The sequence below is a fragment of the Bactrocera dorsalis genome, chromosome 6 (assembly GCF_023373825.1).
Source record: "Bactrocera dorsalis isolate Fly_Bdor chromosome 6, ASM2337382v1, whole genome shotgun sequence".
In the NCBI taxonomy this organism is placed as follows: Eukaryota; Metazoa; Arthropoda; class Insecta; order Diptera; family Tephritidae; genus Bactrocera; species Bactrocera dorsalis.
Genome location: NC_064308.1, coordinates 33,774,262 through 33,791,565, shown reverse-complemented (window position 1 = coordinate 33,791,565; position 17,304 = coordinate 33,774,262). Strand labels below are relative to the sequence as shown.

Below are 17,304 nucleotides of genomic sequence, written 5' to 3'. Positions count from 1 at the left end.
TGCCACTTTGCCATTTCGCGACGTTTGCAACCAATGCAATATATTTGCTACATTAAATGAGTACCATTATTGTTATTTGATGTTCAATGGTTTTATTGCTCTAACCAATTGCAAATATGGCATCTTGTTTTGTTCCAAGTTACCGTTATATGCGTAATGCGTACCTTGTCTATTATGTTTTGGTTAACAGAATGACATACATTCGTTATCAAATCTGTTCACAGTCTGTTAAAAGTAACAAATAATTTTGTCAGCGAATAGATTACCTTATGCATATAGATTTGTTAGCGAATAAGTTACCTATGTGTTATACGCAACAAAAGTATTTGTTACTAAAATTTCTGTCAATGTTATTATTTTAGTTGCAAAAAAAAACTATCATTGTGTGGTTTGCAAATTGTCAGCTGCTCTCAAAAATAAAAATCTTGCCGTAAATAAATAAAGATGGATAAAACGTTTAAAAAAGGGAAAAGCCAAACAAAATATGATTAAAATGTAAATCAAAAACAAGCTCCAGAATCAGAGGTAAGTGATAAGGTAAAATTTTTGCTGTGAGCACTTATTGGCAGTCTTTTTTAAAAAGTACTTCTTGGTCACTGCAATACATTTCAATCCATTCATTGGTAATTTATTTAACAATAATTTTATTATTATAGGTATGGACAACACTATTTTTTTTACAAAAAAACAAAAAAAACTAATAGAAACAAGTAAGGAAAGGCTAAGTTCGGGTGCAACCGAAAGCTTTATACTCTTGCAACTTGCAAGAATCGAAGCCGGGTGTAAAACGTCAATCAGAGGATCGAAATCTGAGAAATTTGATATATACATACATGCAATATTTATTACTCATACACTGACAGAGACATAAGGTTTGTTTGAAAAACGAAAATAATAAATACGTTCACAAAAGGATTTTTTATGTTTATTTATTGGGTGTACAATAGTTAAATACATCTTAAATAAATCCTGTACGAAGTCCACGATTGCTGCCGCAATTTTGGTCTAAAGCAGTGGTCGGCATTTCTTAGCACAATTGTGCAAACCAGGGATAATGGGATGCCCAACTTATTCCAGTGTGAGAGCGCCTCAAAATAAGCGTTTTTTATAACATTTTCCATTATGGCCAGATCGAACAAAATAAGAATTTTTGGGCATTTTAAATTAAAATACCCAACATTATTTACGATTGCAAATTATTATATATTGGACTTTTAATATATGGCGAAACTACTTAATTCCTTTTTTAAGATTTTATGGTATTTTAAAACAACTGACTTTCGATCATTCAATACTTAATAAGGTGAATTAAGCCTGTTAGTTCTCAATTAATAAATGTTTTTAATCAATTGTAATAGAAAATTAATTCTATTATGCATCAAATTACAAAACGTTTCATGAAATATATTTAAATTTCGTATTTTCTATGATTTTCATTGTTTTAAATTTTTATTAGCCATCTTGAACGGCGGCAACAAATCCCTCCATTTTCATATTTTTTTGGTAAGATTTCAGTCTGGCCATCGCTCGTTTCCAATTGCTAAACGTCAAAACCTCCTTAATCCAGTCAACTGTCAAAGTTGAGGTGGTTTTGACATTTAGCAATTGTTCTCTCACTTCCAGTGAGAGAGGAGTTGGACATCTCATTATCTCTGGTGCAAACTAACTTCACACGTACGCTTACGCTTTATCGTTCAGTCGTTGTCAAGCCAGCAACAAATTAACATCACGCAAGATTATAGGGCAAAACCAAATATGCCCTGCGAGAAATATTTTATGATTCTAAATGCCTTTGATGCCATGCAATGCCTTTTAAGTTCCAAGTCTTTTAAAGATAATAGGGAATATATCCTTAAAAGACATTCTGTTAGTTTTCATTATACTATTAAGTGTTTAGATGAAAAAGAACGAAAATGTGAACGTATTAATGAAAACCTAAAAACACAGTTTATTGAACAATAATTTATTTTATAATTTTGCTTATAAAATGTGCTTAATTTTAATTCCAATTTCTCACTGGGCTACTTTTTTTTCGTGCTCACCAACACAGTGACAGATCCTCTCATACCGACCACTGGTCTAAGGCAAAAATTTCAAAGAGATTATTAATAGATCAAAGAGATTATTAATCTGTAGAAAAGTGCATGTGCTCTCAGTTTGGACAACTCAACGATATTTTTAAAGCAAAACGAACAACGGCATTGGTCGTTGAAGTGGTCGATACTGACAACTCGTCTATCATGAACGACGGCGTGATGAATCATATATTGGACGTAACTTTGTCTGATGTGGGAGAAGAAATTAAATCTTCTCAATGATGCCAAAGATTTTGCCGAAAGAATTAAAAAAACAAGTTCCATAATCATCTGCTCCAAATCTTGTTGCTTTCCAAGTCCTGCGAAAAGAGATGTTCTAAACGAAAATGGTATGGGAAAAAGAGAAACACGAAAAAGAGTAGGCTTTGAGCAATAAAAGATTGCAAGCACAAGTTAGAAAGCAAAACATTTCAAAAACTTCAAATAGAAAGAGATGAACGCTTACAAAAGCTCGAAAGTGAGATGGAATCACAACCTTCAATCACTCAAATTGTTATCTTTTACGAGTTTCTAATTAACTAAATACTTTAATTAAAATATCGGTATATTTTGTATACAATAATTTAATGTATAGACATATTAATATACTAGAGGACGCGACCACGTTCTACTGTGGCTGATCGGCTGGCAAGGTTATGGTATCAGTCTTATTCATCGAACGATTACTGACCCAGTTTTAATTCATTGCACTGGGTATTGGCTTCCAGATCTATTTTTTTCTTCTTTTTTACTGGCGTAGACATCGCTTACACGACTTTAGTCGAGTTAACAACAGCACGCCAGTCGTTTCTTCTTATCGCAACGTGGCAACTTGGAAAAGCCAAGCGAAGCCAGGTCTTTCCAACGGAGTGCAGATCTTCATCTTCCTCTGCTTCCCCCGCCGGGTATTGCGTCGAATACTTTCAGAGTTGGAGTGTTTTCATCCATCCGGACAACATGATCTAGCCAGCGTAGCCGCTGTCTTGTAATTCGCTGAACTATGTCAATGTCGTCGTATATCTCGTACAGCTCATCGTTCCATCGAATGCGATATTCGCCGTGGCCATTGCGTAAACGACCACAAAACTTTCACAGAACTTTTCTCTCAAAAATTCGCAACGTCGACTCATCAGATGTTGTCATCTTTCATACCTCACCATATAGCAGGACGGAAAAAATGAGTAACTTATAGACTTTGTTTTGTTCTTCGAGAGAGGACTTTACTTCCCAATTGCCTAATTAGTCCGAAGTAGCACCTGAAGTTGTTGTTGGTGTTGATGCTGGTTCTAAGATAGACGAAATTATCTACAATTTCGAAGTTATGACTGTCAACAGTGACGTGGGTGTCTAGTCGCGAGTGCGACCACTATTTGTTTAATGGCAGGAGGAGAGCCAATGATACCAATATCATCCGCATATGACAGCAGCTGTACACTCTTATAGAAGATTGTACCTTCTCTATTTAGTCAGGAGTAATTTGAAGAAGTCGCACGAAAGGAAGTCGGCTTGTCTAAAACCTCGTTTAGTATCGAACAGCTCGTAGAGGTCCTTCCCGATCCTGACGGAACTTTTGAAATTGCTCAAAGTCAGTTTACACAGCCGTATTCGTTTTGCGGGGATACAAAACTCAGACAACGCTGCATAAAGGCAGCTCTTTTTCGTGCACGGCCGCTCGGCCGGCAAATATCGGACCCCGCCGTTTTGTTGTTCTTCAGGTGGGTAATTCGACCTTCTTCATGGTCCTGCAATGGAACGTCTGCTCCATCGTCATCGATTGGAGAATCGAGTTCGCATTCTCCTGGCGTTATGCATTCACTGCCATTCAAAAGGCCGGAGAAGTCTTGCCTTCATGATTTTAGTAAGCTCTCGGCATAGCTTACTAGATCACCTACGGGGTGCTTCAATAGTATGCTCCGGTCTTGAAACCTTCTGTTAGTCGCCGCATCTTTTCGTAGAATTTTCGAGCATTACCCATGTCGGCCAGCTTGACAAGCTCTTCATATTTACGCATGTCGGCCTCTCTCTTTTTCTGTCTAGAAAGGCGCTTCGCTTCCCTCTTCAACTCTCGGTATCTATCCCTTCCCGCACGTGTTGTGATCGATCGTAACGATGCGATGTAGGCAGTCTGTTTTCTCTCCGGAAATCGATGATTTCGCTTGTTGGAGCTGTACATAAGGAGCTTGAAATGGCGTCCCACAGTTCCTTTATACCCAGTTGTTGATGAGTGCTCTCAGTGAGTAGGATTACAAGCCGATTAGAAATCCATTCATTTTTTGCTGCACAGAGGCGGATGCCGATTATTGCTGCAACAAGATAGTGGTCCGAAGCAATGTTAGGACCTCGGAGCGTACGCACCACTAAAATACTGGAGACGTGTATTTCGTCTATCACAACATGATCAATCTAGTTAGTGGATTTTGGTATTACAGATAACGATAATTCGGGCCCCGGCGAAGTCGATCAGCCGCAACCCATTTGAGGATGTTTCGTCGTGGAGGCTGAATTTACCGACTGTTTTGCCAAAGATACTTTCCTTGTCCACCCTGGCGTTAAAATCGCCAATAACGATTTTAACAGCGTGGCGAAGGCAGCTCTCATAGGTGTGCTTCAAGCGAACCTAGAAAGCTTCGTTGGTCACATCGTCCTTCTATTCCGTCGGGGCGTGGACCCAAATCAGCGATATGTTGAAGAACTCGCTTTGATTGCGATTTTAGTTAGACGATCATCTCATAGAGTGAATGTCAGTTCTCGGCGACGGAGTCTCTCTACCACCACGAATCTCACACCAAACTTGCGCTGCTTTATATGGCCACTGTTGCAAACACAACAAGGACCTACTCGCTTCAGTTCTTGTCCCGTCCATCGCATTTCCTGGCCGAAAGTGATATCAGCCTTTATTTTCACGAGGACATCAACCAACTGGGCAGTGGCACCTTCCCAATTAAGGGACCGGACATTCCAGGTACAAATCGTAATCCTTATTTCGTTTGCCATGGTCGTCATCAAAAGGGGAGTCTCTCATCCAGGGCTGTTTTTGACTGTTCATTGGTGTGTTTTTTACTTGGCGGAGAATACATGGTCAAAGCCCGAAAGTTGTAAGCTGCTTCAGCCATATGTAAAATAATCGTTTCTGGCCACTCCCAACTGAATGGCAATCAGAGAACTTTCCTCACTTGCGTGAACTTCTACACATGACTCCACCTTCCTCTATTCTATTATTCCCAATATTTAGCAATTTTATAATTTTTTAGGAAGGATCAGGTTGAAATTGTACGCATATACTTCATCGTTCCCGTTTGAATATCTCAAATTGTAATAGACTTTTATATCAACATTCCAGTTATTCCGCCATATTTTTATGCTAGATATCGCGTTTGGTTTGTTATGAATGCATTTGCGTCCTTCGTTCATAATGTAGCAAATTATCCGCAATGCCTTGACAACGAAAATGTCAATACCATTTTTTGTTGCGATATTAAATATATCTGTCGTGTTCGTCATAAAAAAAAAACCAACTGGTTCAGGAGCAGATTCAGTACAACCGATATACTAAGCATGTATGGATATGCACCCATATAGTAAACATGTATGGACATATGTACAAATTTTTACTTATTTCATTCTATTTTTGAATTACTAATGTTTTCAAATGACTCCTTCATGAATTTTGCTTATGCTTATCATTAATTGTTGGTTGTGTTGTCGGCAGGTTCTCTTCTGTAGTGGTTGAAGGATCTGAAATGTCATCAACCGAAGTGGAACCATTATTAATGAAAGAGAGAGATCACAGCAGACAAGAAACCAATCGTATCAAAATGGCCACCGCAAAACCTTTACGATCGGTGTGTCTTTTGTAAGGAGATCAGCTATAGTTTTTTTCCTAATAAATATTTTTACTAATACTAAGTTTTAAAAAATAGTTAAGAGCTACCATAATATGTATTAGGCATGAATGAATAATGATGAGGAATGCACAGCGACCTTTAATCTATCTTTGTGCAGCCGAGCCGCTTCTGGCGTAGTGGCGACATTCTCGCAGAACCTCTTGAAGCTAGCCTGCTTTGCAGACCTAATCTCCTTATTGTATAAGGTGAGATGGCTCCGGTATTCTGCCCAGACCCCCGAACGTTTCGCTCTATTAAAGAGGCTGCGTACTTTTTTCCGGAGGTCTGCTAGTTCCTTTGTCCACCACGGACAGTCTCGTCTGTCCTGTCTGTATAGCATGACCCAATGCGACGAATAAAACTAGAACTACGCGCTTTCAGCGCCAACTAGCGAAAATCCCGCAAGACTTTTTTGACAACCCAAAAACCCAGAAACTGTAATTCTTAATTTTTCTAAATTTGTTTTATCAAAATCGGACAAGTGGTTCGCGAGTTATGTTAAACTACGTTTTTGCCAACATGTTACAACTAAGCGAAAAAATATCAAGATAAGGAAAAAATTTAAAATGTCATAAGAAAAAACTGACACATACGAACGACAAACCCTTTGAGGGTTTTACTGTACTGTCCTAGTACCATCACCCTGACTTGGAATTTCTCACCCCCAGATTAGCTGTTGTACTGTGTAATCGTCGATCACGTCGGCAATGCTACAATCAACTTTCTGAAATTTTTGACTAACAGCATTGAATCGTGAGAATAAAAATGCCAAAGTATCTGCATAAATGCTGTCTCAAATGGCTCCAATTGAATTCGTAAACCTTTAGCTTCTTGTCTTGTAATTGCATTTTCTTCCATATTTTCTTCAATAATAATCAAAGTCGCGATTATTTCGTCGAAATGTTGATTAAGTACCTGAACAGCTTCATAACGAGCTGACCATCTGGTTGCAGATAAAGATAGTAACGCAGTTTTTTTCCAGTATGAAATTGTAAAACTTCCCAGCGGTGCGTCGATGCAGTAAAGAAGTTATATAAAGTTTGTACAGTATTAATGAAAGAAGCAGCTTCTGTCGCGCATTCTACTGCGCTACTAAATTCATAGAATGAGCAGCACAAGGAGCATGTTCAGATCATTAATTTCATGAATTCTTGCCTGTAAACCTGAATAAATTGCTGATACATTGTTAGCGTTATCATATGACTGACTTCGACAGTCGGTGAGATCAAGATCAAAAAACTCGACAATCGATAATACAGCAACTAGCAAATCTTCAACTTTATGTACAGAATTTTCAATGAACATCAGAAAACGTTCAACAGGCGTTCCATCTTTTTGCACGAATCTGATAATTTATTTGGTGACCCAAACTTTTCATCACTTCCTCGGAATGGAAGTCCTCGAGAAGCTAAGACTTTAGTAGCAGCGACTACTCTTCTTAAAACATTTCTCCAATTGGAGATTTCTGTCTCTGTTTGAATGACTAAGGATAGAATAGACCATGTTCTATCCTTAGTATCCGATCTTGGTTAAGGATTAACATACATTTTATATGATGTTTGTAGTTCTCATGCTCACTAACACGAACGCCTGCATGCTTCCAGTCATTCAATCCGTTTTTGCCATTAAATGAACAGTCTCCGTCAAAAAGAAGACAAGCTACACAGAATCAGGGTTGGGCATAGTGCACTAAAAAATAAATGCAATAAGGTTTCACTAGCACTACTTCTTCAGTGGTAGTTAAACAGCAAAATTCACTACCACTGAAAATTTAGTGATAGTGAAAAAAAATGCACTACCACTAAACCTTTAGTGATAGTGAAAAACAAATTGCACTATCACTAAACCTTTAGTGATAGTGAAAAACAAATCGCACTACCACTAAACCTTTAGTGATAGTGAAAAACAAATTGCACTACCACTAAATATTTAGTGATAGTGAAAATCTTTAGTGATAGTGAAAACCCTTAGTGATAATAAACATTTTTCAGTAACATAACACTGTTTCTTGAAGAATAAAAATAAGATTATGTATGTACATATATGTATAAGCTGAAGCAGTATGAGGCAATGTATTCAAAATAAACCATATATTTGAGTAGAGACTTCTAATTATGCCGCACCAAAATTAGGAAAACATAATTCATTTTTTATGTGCTTTTTTTAATACCAACATTTCAAAATTACGGTCGGTGAGATTTTGCCTTGTGGATCGATTGACAATTCCAGCAAAGGAAAAAAGTCTTTCCACTGGCGTAGAGGAAGGAAGAGGTGTGTTGTATTTAAAATTTTTTTTTTTTATAATAGGAAAGCGGTGCAAAGCATCAATGCTTCTATCAGCGTCATTCAAGTACAAAGTTACTTCGGTTGCTACAGCTCCGCCTTGTATACATTGATTTTCATCTGAAAAAGGAAGTTATTTACAAAAATTTCGCAGGTTGGTTTCCTTAAATCGAATACCTGTGGACTCGTCATCGAATTCGAGAAATGATGTACTAGCACTTATGGATGGCTGTAAAGTAAAGGTTTAGTGATAGTGCATTTTTTTCACTATCACTAAATATTTAGTGGTATTGCAATTTGTTTTTCACTATCACTAAATATTTAGTGGTAGTGCAATTTGTTTTTCACTATCACTAAAGGTTTAGTGGTAGTGCAATTTGTTTTTCACTATCACTAAAGGTTTAGTGGTAGTGCAATTTGTTTTTCACTATCACTAAATATTTAGTGGTAGTGCAAAAATGCCCAACCCTGCACAGAATACAGACCTATTTTTAACAGAGTAAATGAGCCACTTTCTCACCGTTATAAGTTTTCTTACAAATAGTGACTTTGATATATAAATTATATGCAGAGTCTTTGGCGCATTGTAGATATGCGAATCTGTAAGCGTACATTCCTTAACATCGGAAATAGCATAATTTTTCTCATTTAACACTGAAAATGCTCAGTTCTGTTATTTTCCTTCCGCTGATGTTAAGTGGTAAACACGCTCATCCAAAACAGTAAATATCCTAAAATTAAAATATCCCCAAATTTTCGACAACGTGAACCTTCTCTATAAACATACGTTCTCTGATATCTTTATATATATAAATCTTCTGACCGTGTGTTTGCCTTGGAATTGCTCCTAAACGGATGGACCGATTTTGATGAAATTTTGTGTGTACGTTCAAGGAGATTCGGGAATGGTTTATATTTACAATTTGGTCCCCTGGAAAATGTTTTTTAAATTATTTTTTCATTTTTAATCAATTTTTAAATTTGGAATGTTTGACCGATAGATGGCGCTACCATCGCAGTATCCAATATTCAAACCTTAAATTGGCGTAAACGTGTATTAAACAAAACGATGCCAAAGTAAAAGGCGACATCTGTGGATCAGGTTTTTATCACATCGCTTAATATCTATATATATAAAAGAAAGTGATGTTAGTTACTACGCTTATAACTAGAGAACGCCTGGACCGATTTCGGTGATTACCATCAATTCGGATAGGTCTCCGCCCAAACAAGGAGAATACTTTTTTTCTTAGGATAATTCCAAAAAGTATCTTTTTTCCATAAACATTTTTTTCAATTTTTGTTTGTTTTGTTTTTCAATATTTTGATTTGTAAATTATTTGAATAGTTCAATTTCGGTCGCTTGCTTTTTTATTCCGGCTATTCAAAAGAAAAATTATTCAGAGAAAACTTTACGTGTGTTTCACACAAAGAGGTCAATTGCAGATTGAAATTTGTTACGAAGCCACGAAGAGGTCGCCCTAATATCGGTCCATCAAAGTATTTCAGCCAAAGGCAAGGCAAGGCAAGAAGTACTCCCAGGATGCGGTGACATACGTGCGGAATTATGGATCGCGGTCAATAAGCAAGCGATCGTCACGATGTCACAGCACGACTTTTCAAACAACAGTTACGATGTTTCATGGAGTTTATCTTATCGCACGTACATATTCTTCTTTGGATGGTGGATAGTTGTCACACCAGATCAAATTGATGAACTCATTTCTGCGGAAATTAATGATGCAGAGAAAGATCCAGTATTATATGAAGTGATGAAAACCAATATGGTTCATGGACCTTGCGGACACCACAATCACACTTCGGTTTGTATGCCTGACAATAAATGCGCGAAACATTATCCATGTGCTTTTCTGAAACACAAGCTGGAAATAATGGATATCCACTCTATCGGCGTAAATATCGAAGTTAACAACACATCAAAGTTGACAACACATGGGTCGTACCATATTCGCCACTATTATCTAATTCACATTCAAAAGTCATATGAATGTTGCGTATTGTAGTTTGGTGTAATCGATAAAATGCGTTTGTAAATACGTCACCATAGGAAGCATAGGAAGCAACTGTGAACTGAAATAAAGTGCTTTGTAGGATATTTCTTTTGAAATTCATGAACGTTTTCCAACTGTTGTGCGTCTCGAAGTTAATTTGGGGAATGACCAAAGAGTCTATTTCAATCCAGAGAATACAGTACAGTCAACAGAAACACCACCAGCAACAAAATTAACATTAGCGAGTTTTTTCTCAACTTCCGTCAGTGATCCGTTTGCGAGAACATTGCTCTATTCGAAATACGTTGATATTATACATGGGATGCATCATCGAAGAAATTGTTACGCAGAAAGCAGGGTCATCCAGTAGATGGACATCCAGGTGTGTTCTCAACTAATGCATTAGAATGAACTTACACAATCCACCCGAAAAACGAATGCCACTGAAGTTCACACACATTTCGCGATGATCAGCCTTCAAATCCGCGTTATGGGATACGACCAAAAATTACATTGCCGAAGAAATTTTACATTGCATACGCTAAGAATTGGAAATGGGTCAATACTGATTGATACTTCCCATGGTCTGATATCAATCCCATATGCCGTTTATCAATTCACGAAAGATGGACTCATCACGAATGTTTATACGAACATTGGCCAAACTGTCGTAAGTACGATTCCTTGAGTGTACGAGCAATCTTAGCTGCCACAAATACCTATGTTGTTGACTTAAACTGGAAAATTCAAAGTCACATTCCAGGAGACTTGCAATCATACAAATCGATCGATCGTCTGACAATGAAGACGACACCGTGAATTATCAGTGGAATTTGTAAATTCTTTGCAAAGGCCTGGTATGCCACCGCATCATCGCAATCTGATTGTGATGCACCTATCAAATATAAGGGACAGATTGCTTGATTCTACGGATTTCTTTTGAATTCTAATGATTTGCCATTTCGGTTCAAAAGTATTCCGTTTCCAGTGAAAATTGAATTTAAAATGACGATCAACAGAATAGTCGCATAGTGGGTGGCATACATTTGGAAATGCTATGTTTTTCACACGGCCAGATATACGTGGCGTGCTCAAGAGTTGGAAAACCATCTCTTCTGTACATTTACGCACCGGAACAGAAACCAAAAAATTTTGTTTATCAAGCTGCGTTACATTGAAGAAAAATGTAGACAAATAGCAAATAAATGATTATCAATAAAATATGAATTTTTGTCTTTTCATTTCAAAACACATAATTTCGCGCAGGACAACGGCTGCGGGGTCAGCTAGTCTATATATATAAAAATGAAATGGTGTATAGTTGTAACGCTAAAACTCGAAAACGGCTGAACCAAATGAAATACTTCCTTTGGGGGATTTGTTTGTTATTACCACGCGCAGGTCATGTCTTAAAATCAGAATAAAATATTAAGGGGGCGTGGCACCTCCCATACAAATTGAATTTTTCAAGTCGAATATCTTCAAAAGTGTTTAAGGTAGGAACATGAAAATTGGTACAGAGCTACAGGATAACAACACCACTCTCACCTATAAAACCGGGTTCTATCGAATAAGGGGGCGTGGTACCTCTCATACAAACTAAATTTTTTAAGCAGAATATCTGTGAAAGGGTTCAAGGTAGGGACCTGAAAATTGGTATAGACCTACATGGTATCAAAAGCCTTCTTACACATAAAAGAAGGCATAATCGGAAAAGGGGGCGTGGCACCTCCTATACAAACTGAACTTTTCAAGGTGAATATCTTCAAAAGTGTTTAAGGTAGGAACATGAAAATTGGTATAGAGCTATAGGAAACAACACCATTTTCACCCATAAAGCTTGGCGTTATCGAAAAAGGGGACGTGGTACCTCCCTTACAATCTTTAATTATTTTGGTTGTTAATCCACCATATATTTATCTCATTTTCCACCTAGCACGACATTTTGGTTGTTCTTGCTGCAGCGGTTATATGGTAATTTTGGTTGTGTTACGTGCTATTTTTGGTTTATGGAAATGGCAGTTTTATGAAACAAACACAAATTAAATTAAACGTCAATTTTGCTTTGCAATCGAAAACCCAAAATTTAGAGGTCAATAAAAATGCGCCTTGCTTTACTGATATATTGATATATTTTGTTTTAAAAAGTGAGTTATTTAGTGAAAGTGATTTAGCATGTTAGCGAATACCGATTTATGTACATTGGAATTTATCATTCAATTGATCTGCTTCCTTAGTTTAATTCATTCATTTTTGGAGTTTTCAAAGGTAAGTTATTGGTCCGTAAAACCTTATATGAACTTTATGCAAATGAATGATCATTTCCAATTAGATATTTGTTACGATGTCAAGAATCAGTACGTATGGTAACACTTCGCGGAGTTCCCAGGCCGCAAGGAGAACACGAAATAGCAGAGCACGTCAAAGGGAAAGTGTTATTGAGAGGGTATCACCACGAAATAGACTGCTGGAGAGTAGCACGCACCAGTTAGAAGATGTCAACCAAACATACAATCAGCAAGAACGATTGAGAAGAAGGGAAGTTCACAATCAGCAACAACGATCGAGAAGAAGGGAAGTTCGTGCTCGCCAAAGTGATGAAGTAAGATCACAACATGCGATTATTCGACGACAACAGCGGCAACATCTTTCTTTTGTGAACTTTGAACGGGCAGGTTTTCGATATGATCCAAACATTCAGTATAGCGCATCTGTTCAAATCGGTCAGATGTCAGTAGTTTGTCAATATTGCAATGCAGTCAAATTTAAAAATGAACCGTTGCCAGAATTGCTTCCACCACCACAGCCATTGTTCCAGCTGCTTTACGGTGAATCTCCTCACTCGAGCTATTTCTTAAAGCACACTAAAATGTACAACGATTGTTTTCAAATGACGTCGTTTGGCGATGAAATTGTAAATGAACAAAACTACAATCCAACGTTTAAGGTATTTTTGCCAAACAATATTCGACAGAAACTACAGAGCTTTCCTCCAATTATACACGTTCATGGGCAAATAATTCATCTCGCTGGATCGCTGTTGCCGCATCCAGATCAAGAACACAAAAATCTCCAAATTTACTTTCTGGGAGATTAACATGATGAAGTAAATCGGCGTTGTGCTATCTTCAATACAACGAAAAGAGAAATAATCGAACAATTGCAGCAAATGTTACACGAACACAATGGCCTCATTAAACTGTTTACAATTTCGTTGGAACGTATGCCAACAGATGATCATAGTATAATCATACAAGCGGACAAAAGACCAACAGGGACACATGAAAGACAATATAATGCACCTACAGTTAGCGAAATATCAGTTGTTGTTGTTGGAGAAAATTTGCAGTCGCGTAATATTGTTATCAAACGTAGAAATCTAAACGCACTAAAACGGATAAGTGAGACACATCGGTCTTACGACGCAATGCAATATCCGCTCATGTTCTGCCGTAGAGAAGACGGATATCACTTAGGATATAAGATGATAAATCCGGTGAATGGTTAGTAAAAAAAAAATTTGTTTGCTACTTCATATAGGTAATTTAAGCTTTTAGGTGTCGAGACAAATAAAAAAGTCAGTTCAATGAAGTTTTACGCATATCGAATGATGATTCGCTAAAATTATGACGACCATTTACTGAGATATGGACGGTTATTTCAACAGTATGCAGTTGACATGTATGTTAAAGTTGAGACAGAACGACTTAATTACATGCAATACAATCAGTCGAAGTTGCGATCTGAAGAGTATATTCACTTAAGAGATGCAATGAATAGTAATGCGGATTTTACAGATATTGGGCGACTCTATATTTTGCCATCGACATACATTGGCAGTCCTAGACACATGCATGAGTACTCCCAGGATGCGATGACTTACGTGCGCAATTATGGACGGCCGGATTTGTTTGTTACATTTACTTGCAATCCAAAATGGCCAGACATTACGAATCTATTGCATCCCGGTCAATCACCAAGCGATCGCCACGATGTTACAGCACGCGTGTTTAAACAAAAACTCAGATGTTTGATGGACTTTATTACGAAACAACGTGTATATGGCACTGTTCGATGCTGGATGTACTCATTGGAGTGGCAGAAGAGAGGTTTGCCCCACGCACACATTCTTCTTTGGATGGTGGAGAAAATTACACCTGACCAAATTGATGACATCATTTCCGCCGATATTCCTGATGTGGAAATATATCCAGAGTTGCACGAAGTGGTGATGGCCAATATGGTTCATGGGCCATGCGGAGAACACGATCCATCTTCGGTTTGTATGTCGGACAGTAAATGCAAAAAACGCTGTCCTCGTGCTTTTATTTCGGAAACTCAAACTGGAAACGACGGATACCCTCTCTATCGGCGTCGCTCACCCGCTGACAATGGCAGAACATTCATCACTCAATTGAAAGGAAAGAATTTCGTGGTTGATAACACATGGATCGTTCCATATTCGCCAATTTTGTCTAAGGCATTCAAAACATATATAAATGTTGAGTATTGCAGTTCAATAAAATCAATTAAGTATGTTTGCAAATATGTCACCAAAGGAAGCGATATGGCGGTTATTGGCGTTGAACGAGATGAAATTAGCAAATTTCAAATGGGCAGATATGTGAACTGCAATGAAGCAATCTGGAGAATATTTTCATTTGCAATTCATGAACGCCATCCTACTGTTGTGCATCTGGCAGCTCATTTGGAGAATGGCCAGCGAGTTTATTTCAACGCAGAGAAGATAGTACAGCGAACGGAAATACCACCAGCAACCACTTTAACAAGTTTCTTTGCAACTTGCGCCAGTGATCCGTTCGCGAGAACATTGCTTTACTCGGAAATGCCTCGGTATTAATGCATCGTCGAAGAAATGGTTGCGCAGGAAGAACGGCCATCCGGTAGATGGTTATCCAGGTGTTTTTTCAACTGATGCATTGGGAAGAACTGCCTGTATATCATGGTTTTTTATTTAAATTTTTTATCAAAAACAGTTCAAAAAACTCAGCAATAATTTCTTCTTCACTATTTTTCAATATTGGGAACAATGAAATTAGGAAAAATCGTTCATATTCTATTAAAACCAATACCGGTGTAATTTTTGAAATGAAAAAAAAAATCTATTTTGGGCAGAACGAAGTTTGCCGGGTCAGCTAGTTACTTTTATAAAATAATTTCGATGTTTCACATCTGCCAGCTGTAAACTGACAGCTCACTTTGTTTTCTACTTTCCAAATTTTGCCGCCCTAGAAAATTTGCCGCCCTGAGCACTAGCCCCGAGCGCCCCTAGTGTAAGCCCACCACCACAGTATATAAAGTAGATAACCTTTTCGTGGTAGCTTTCTGGGGGGTGAATAGCGGCCATCTTGGCTTTTCAGTGGTAGCAACCTGTAGCAACGCAGTGCGGTATAAATGGAGGTAGTAAATACTTAGCAAATTTACTTTATTAAATAAAAAAAACTATAAATATTGTTGCTTAATATAAAAGAAAATTATTTATTAATGTTATATATTTACCAAAAGGTGATTAAAATGCCATAGTGTGCAATATTTCGCCCATAAAAATATCATTTACTGATATTGAGATATTTTTTTTATAGTGAGTATTTAATAATAAAATTCAGCCCTATTTTTAGATTTCTCGGTGGTGAGTTTTCTTCTGAATGTATTTGTTTACATTTAACCGACAGAAAACATAAAAGGTGCAGCTTTCCATATTCGAACATTTAAGTTAAATCAAAACAAATTTTAGTTTGTATAAAGTTACTAAATATTTTATTTAAAATTTTATAATTGGAGTGAACATATGTTTTATACAATGGAAAATATCCGTTGAACCAGATATCGCCAAAGAAGCGGTACTTAAACGCTTCCATTGTGCGGGGCTATGATTGGAATCAAGGAATTGATTATTCAAAATTATTTGAGTCGTATGTTAATACGGGGTTTCAAGCTACTTATCTTCGGTTGGCAGTAAGAGAAATCAATCTAATGGTAATGTAACCATTTTATTATGGAAAAGTTTATGTATTTTAAAATATTCTTAGCTTGATTGTAGGCAGCAGCTGTTGAAACCTAAAGAAGTCGATTTGCATGAAACGGATGAATTCATTAGACGAAAACATAGCTGTACAATATTCGTTGGATTTACATGTAATCTAGTGTCGTCGGGATTACGACACCAGCTTAATATACTACTGGGCTGCGAAATATAAAATACCTGTGTTTGCCCTGCGCTTACAGATGGTAGCCAAGGTGACATGATGTATTTCCTCTCTTTCCGTCACCCCGGATTACTGGTAGATATTTTGTCCGATTTGCGACGTCTAAACACTATGGCTGTGAAAGCCACCAAATCGGGAATGATTATAATTGGTGGCGGTATTATAAAGCATCACATATGCAATGCGAATTTAATGAGAAATGGAGCCGATTATTCCGTTTTTTATTAACACAGCTTCAGAATTCGATGGCAGTGACAGTGGTTCTCGACCAGATGAGGCTATTTCTTGGGGTAAAATAAAGAAAGAAGCTTCACCAGTTAAGGTGTATGCAGAAGCTAGTTTAGTAGTGCCATTGATTGTTGGTGTGACTTTTGTTAAAAGACATTTCAATGCAAAAAAAGAAAACGAACCATGATAATAAATAATTGTAAAAAATGCAAATTTGTGGACTGTAATTTGTAATAGGAAACGAACTTTTTAATAAAGCTTAGTCAATATGTATTTTTCATAAACTCTTTATTCCAACGAAATTAAACAAATTTTGTTAACATTATAAATATTTTTAATAATTTATTTTTGAATCTTTAAGTTTTGCATTTTCCACACCACCCCTGAGGTTTGCAATAAGGCGCGTTACCGACTTTTTTTAGGTAACTCTATTAAATATATTAAAAAACCGAAACTAACTTTTAAAAGAGGGAGGTAGTTACCTATGTGAAATGCACAAAAATTTGATGTGCCGAAAATGAGGGTTGGCTGCCTGCCTATTAAAAATTCTTAAAGAAAAATATGTTCTAATTCTTATAAAAAGGTATTTTAGAAC

At 37.1% G+C, this 17,304-nt stretch overlaps 1 long non-coding RNA gene across 1 annotated transcript; it reads right to left on the bottom strand.

The window, feature by feature from the left end:
• Window positions 1–7,643: 7,643 nt before the first annotated feature.
• On the bottom strand, window positions 7,644–9,370 carry LOC125779595 (uncharacterized). The gene is made up of 3 exons (XR_007423376.1): window positions 8,420–9,370; window positions 7,847–8,362; window positions 7,644–7,806 (listed from the first exon to the last, which is right to left on the bottom strand). It is a non-coding gene; the product is annotated as an uncharacterized LOC125779595 (long non-coding RNA).
• Window positions 9,371–17,304: the final 7,934 nt, after the last annotated feature.